The following is a 6000-nucleotide window of genomic DNA, read 5'->3' as shown; positions in this document are numbered from 1 at the left end:
CATGTGAGGGTTGAACTCACGACCTATAGATTATGAGACTGACAATCTGCCAACTGCGCCAACAAGGCTGTGAAAGGAGTTGCAATGGTTCGCAAAATATCAGAAAAATTACAATTTGATCGTCAATCTTGATAAAAACAATGTATGTGGAAACCTATGAACTCACACAAAGGCTAAGATCGACCCTAGATGCTTTGTCATGACCCCATGAGGGGGAGACAAAAAAGACAAAAGACTGTTTGCAAAGGTTGTATACATGTATGCAAGGTGTATGCATTAACGAGTGTGAGTTATGGTGTCAGTGATTTATGCTGGACAGTGTAAAACTAACAAAGATGAGGGGAGAGGTGCTGGACTGAGAGACCTCTAGGGCAATCACAGATGAACAACCAATAATAAAACACTACTGAGTGAATGCGTTCAGAAAATGAAGAACATTGTTCAGAAAGCTTAATGAAGCTTCATTTGACCTAACTATTAACCACCTAAACCTGGTAAAAGGTATGAGGTACTCCTACATAGCTAGCCAGTGATTTACCTACTGTAGGTGGTGGTCGGCATGCCAACGAGGCTCGAAAATTTGCAGATGGGGATTCAGAGGAGATAACAGTTTAAAAGTAATTCATTTTTCTAATTGTTGCCTACAGTGCCAACGAGAGCTCTTCTCTAATATTACCGGGTACCCAATAGCTATTCAACTTCTGAAGTTATTGTTGATCTCAGAAACAACGATAGACGACACCATGGTATCACAACGTCAATGTTTGTGTCTTTGTTATGAAACACTCTGGAAGTCTACTTGTTAAGAGTATGCGTTGCCCTTTTTCCCTATTGATTATAAAAAACCTGTCTGAGATTTTCGATCTCAGAAGTAACAATAGAATCCAGGCGCCATTCCTCACCTAAAACAATTAGTTACTGGAGTTAGGGCTGCACAATTAATCGAATTTTAATCGCGATCACGATTTTGACTTCCCACGATCAAATTGCGTGATCGAGCGATTATTTTTTTTAATGTGTCATTTCATTGAACGCTCCGGGTTTTTGCAAAGCCAATCTACCGCTACTACCGTCTGATCATGTGCCAGCCAGAGTAGTTCACTGCACCCTGTGCAGGTTAGTTTCTAGATGTAGACAGTCCCAGAGGACAGAGTAGCGTGGGGAAAACTCAACAGATAGCAGTCGGTTATACGTCGGTCTTAAGGTTTACCAGTTACCAGTAAACGCAACATGTAGTCACGTGTGTTGTTTTTCAGACAACAGCGGTGAGCAGTGCTAGTAGCGTCTGTAAACTTTTAGCTAGTAGCGTCTGTTAACTGATTGCTCCTCTAGGACGCACCAGTGCTAATGTCTTCGCATCCGCTGCAATGCTGTTTATATGGATATGGTTTAATTTTGCGTTACATGACCCATTTCGTATGTAAAGCCGTGCCTGTGTTGAATCTCTCCTCTGCTCGCTCTCGTCTTACTCTCCGTGCCCGCCACACAGCAGCGCCGGTCCACACTTCTGACATTTGTCCACAGTTTTATTTATTTTATCAACACAGCTGTATATTGTTAAGTATGAGGGGCAAACCTGTATTTATACCAGTGTTTCCGCGGGTAACTCTGCTATCGCCGCCACGGCGAAGAACACAGGAGAAGTTATTGAATGCAGCTAACTTTAGTTGGTAGAGTAACAGCGTGTGAGACGGAGCTGCTGTACCTGGACCAGAGATGTTACCCATGGCCAGAATATCAAAGTTAATAAAAATGCAGCGCAGTGAAGATACAGACGTTTCATACACACGACGTGTGTCTCCGCCGTTCGACCGTGCTGGACCCGTTCATAATGATCAGCCGTCTCTCTGTGAGTAGCGTCCATCACACTCCCTCTCCAGTTATAAATAGCCTATGTGACAATACAATTTGTTTTGGTTAAAATCAACAAATAATCGTGAGAATAATCGCGATCAAAATTTTGACCAAAATAATCGTGATTATCATTTTGGCCATAATCGTGCAGCCCTAACTGGAGTCATTCCAGTAAGTGAAAAGGAAACTCACATCTACAAAGATAAATTTGATAGACGTGACTCTCTGATGGTCTAGTGGCTAGGATTCGGCGCTCTCACCGCCACGGCCTGGGTTCAATTCCTGGTCAGGGAATGGTCTGGACTGACACAATATAAAAAAAATCTGTAATTTTACAAACACCAATACATTACAAAAATAAACTGGTAATTTAAGGGACATCTAGCACGTGTGAAACCACTTGTGGGAGTGGAACATGGATGTGTAGAGATGGGCTTTCAAACAATGCACCTTTTGACATTTTGACATGTCACAGTAGGAAAAGCAAGGGTATGAATAAAAATAAAATTATGGCAGTAGACATAAGGCACTGCAAAGTCAAGAAACTACAGTGAGGAAAATAAGTAATTGAACACCCTGCTTTTTTGCAAGTTCTCCCAGTTAGAAATCACGGAGGGTCTGAAATTGTCATCGTAGGTGCTTGACCACTGTGAGAGACATAATCTATAAAATAAAATCCAGAAATCAAAATGTATTATTTTTTAACTATTTATTTGTATGATACAGCTGCAAAAAGTATTTGAACACCTGTCTATCAGCTACAATTCTGACCCTCAAGACCTGTTAGTCTGCCTTCAAATGTCCACCTCCACTCCATTTAATATCCTAAATTAGATGCACCTGTTTGAGGTCGTTAGCTGCATAAAGACACCTGTCCACCCCATACAATCAGTAAGAATCCAACTACTAACATGGCCAAGACCAAAGAGCTGTCCAAAGACACTAGAGACAACATTCTACCTCCACAATGCTGGAAAGGGCTACGGGGACATGTCCAAGCAGCTTGGTGAAAAAAGGTCCACTGTTGGAGCAATCATTAGAAAATGGAAGAAGCTAAACATGACTGTCAATCTCCCACGGACTGGGGCTCCATGCAAGATCTCACCTCGTGGGGTCTCGATGATCCTAAGAAAGGTGAGAAACCAGCCCAGAACTACACGGGAGGAGCTGGTCCAGGACCTGAAAAGAGCTGGGACCACCGTTTCCAAGGTTACTGTTGGTAATACACTAAGACGTCATAGTTTGAAGTCCTGCATGGCCCGGAAGGTTCCCCTGCCTAAACCACCACATGTCAAGGCCCGTCTTAAGTTTGCCAACAACCATTTGGATGATCCAGAGGAGTCATGGGAGAAAGTCATGTGGTCAGATGAGACTCAAAATCGAACTTTTTGGTCATAATTCCACTAACCGTGTTTGGAGGAAGAAGATGATGAGGACCATCCAAAGAACACCATCCTACTGTGAAGCATGGGGGGTAGCATCATGCTTTGGGGGTGTTTTCTGCACATGGGACAGGGCAAGCACGAGGCCTTGTTTTATTTCTTTTATTTTGTATTTAATTGTTCCACATTGGAAACATTAAAACAATTCAATCCTTGATGTTATTTTACAAGTTTGCTTTCTATTTTCTGATTTTTGTATGACATCATCAGTGTCTTTACTTTCAGTCTGAACAGACCTCAACAGATTTAAAACCACATTCAGTCACAGAAAATATGAAATGTCAGACAAAGATTATTAAATGAAATTCCACAAAGTAGGAAAACATGACGTTAAACTACAAAACAACAATAACTTGAGAGCGTACAATAAAAATGGCCAACTTCCAGTATGTTGGTAATGATGAGAGGACCAATTTACACAAATTTGAAGTTGCTCTTATTAAAATCACAATGCTCAAAGGTTAGAGTTTTTGCCAACTTTTGGGAGTTCAGAAATATATATAAGGGTGACAAAAAAATTCCTAAAATGAAAATTACAATGACTTCCTGTCAGCCAAAAAGAATGTATGTAAACAATTTGTATGTTTCTAGAGATGAGAAGAAAGTTTTTACAAAATAAAAAAGTTTCAAACAATGTCTACGTTTTCCAACCAAAACTCTATACGTCTTAATGTTTCGCCATTGGGCCTTCTTCTTCCAGCAATTTACTGGAGAAATATATTTTTTTCTTTTTACATTTAATTTGGACTATATAGCAAACTAGGAAACTTGCAACGTTTCCTAGTAGCAGAAATCTGCAATAGCAATTGTAAAAACTGTAAACTCTCAAAAGGGTTAAGTGGCTCCCAGTCTTTTCTTTACTGTGTGAAACGGATGCAAATGGCTCTTTGCCCCAGACCACGAGCCATGAAAACCGCTTTTTATCAATTTTTCATCACGGAAATGCAGCTCCGATCTGTCATTGACTTGAAAGCTAATGGTTAAGTTCTATCTATCATATAATCAATATAATAAAACTAGAGGGAGGCAGGGCGATACAGCCCGATCCGGGGGGAGACTTCTAGCCTGAACAAGCTCCTCTCCTTACCCTGTCTCTCTTGGTTATTTTTTGATAAGCTTATGGTTAGGGCATAGAATTGAATATTGTTAGGGAGTGAGGAGTCGCAGCGTCCGCCTAACCCGGCCCACCTGCTTCTAGTCATAGTTGTCAGATTTATCTATCATATAATCAAGAATATAATAAAACTAAAGGGAGACTTGGCATACAGCCCGATCCGGTTGGGGAGAGTTCTAGCCCGACCAGGCGCCTCTCTTTACCTCGTCTCCCTTGGTTTTGCTGTAATAGTTTTAGACTGCTGGGGACTTCCTTTGACACACTGAGCTCCTCTCTCCTCTATCTTTCCATCTTTTCATTTATGTTCATCCATGTCCCAGAAATGCTTGTTACTAACCTAGCTCTGGGGAGTCATTCCCGGAGTCCTTATGTTCTTTTTTCCCAGCATGTTCCCTTGGATCAGAGAGGCTCCAAATCATGGTAGCAGCTGTTGCCATGGTCCCGCTACACGTTCTGCGATACCATGTTCATCTGCTACGCTCTGTGGTGCCCAGCTACGTCTTGCTGTGCCTTGTAAAATGCATGTGCAAAACACAATCTATAATCAATACAATATACTGTCTATTGCATAAGGGCATACCTGACACATCTAAAATAATGAAGTTTTTGTAATGTCAGCTGGTGATAGAGTTTTTTTTTGTCATTGTGTTATGATTGACTAAATGTTCCTGTTGGAAGAGAACATGTGTTAGTGTTTGGAATAATTATTTGATTTTGAAACATGTTTACAGTGTTTTGTTAGACATAGTGTGTTGTGTTAGTGTATTATTGTATTTTGAAAATTAGTTTTAGAGTTTAGTTTACAATGTGTGATTTTGAGCATGAAATTAACTGTTTTGCCAGTTGTGTGTTTGGGTGTGTTGGTGTGTTAAGAGTTTAGGAAATTTGTTATAAGTATTGAAAAATCTGTCATAGCAGTTGTAAAAACTGTAACTCCATTTCATACAGTAGATGAGATTTGGATACTTTCTCAGACTGTGAAGGTAACCACATGGTGGAGGCCCAGCCATTGTTTTGCTGCACCATAAGCATATCCAACATAGAGTGTGTGGGGGTATAGCTCAGTGGTAGAGCATTTGACTGCAGATCAAGAGGTCCCCAGTTAAAATCTGGGTGCCCCCTGAAAGGATGTGTGTAGGCTATCATCTTTATGATTGTTGTTGTTGATACTTGAAAAAAGCATACATATAACTAATATTTCTTCTTTCCAGAAGCCCTTGTGCTTTCTCCCCTCTCAGACTTCCTTGGATTGTGGAGGCACCTGAGTAGTGGATGCAGCTGCTGCCGTGGTCCTGCTGGACCCCCTGCTCTATTACTGCTACTATTATTAGTAATAGTTCTATTACCTTTACTGCTGCCATAATTACCACTGGTCATCTTTTCAATCCATTTTTCTCTCTCTCTCTCTCTCTCTCTCTCTCTCTCTCTCTCTCCCCCTAACCCCCAACTGGTTGTGTCAGATGACTGCCCTCCATGAGCCAGTTTTAGTCTGAGATTGTGCCTGTTAAAACTACATTTTCCTAATATATGTAACAACAAATGCATGCTCTTTTGGGAAATGTTGGGTTTCTGTCATTTACACAGTGTGGT

General features: G+C 40.9%; 1 non-coding gene across 1 annotated transcript; it reads left to right on the top strand.

The window, feature by feature from the left end:
* The first annotated feature begins 5460 nt into the window (after positions 1 to 5460).
* trnac-gca (transfer RNA cysteine (anticodon GCA)) lies at positions 5461 to 5532 on the top strand. The gene has a single exon. It is a non-coding gene; the product is annotated as a tRNA-Cys (tRNA).
* The last annotated feature ends 468 nt before the right edge of the window (positions 5533 to 6000 follow it).

This window comes from Etheostoma spectabile, unplaced genomic scaffold (genome assembly GCF_008692095.1).
Source record: "Etheostoma spectabile isolate EspeVRDwgs_2016 unplaced genomic scaffold, UIUC_Espe_1.0 scaffold00001427, whole genome shotgun sequence".
Lineage (NCBI taxonomy): Eukaryota > Metazoa > Chordata > Actinopteri > Perciformes > Percidae > Etheostoma > Etheostoma spectabile.
This window is presented reverse-complemented; position numbering and strand designations above follow the sequence as displayed.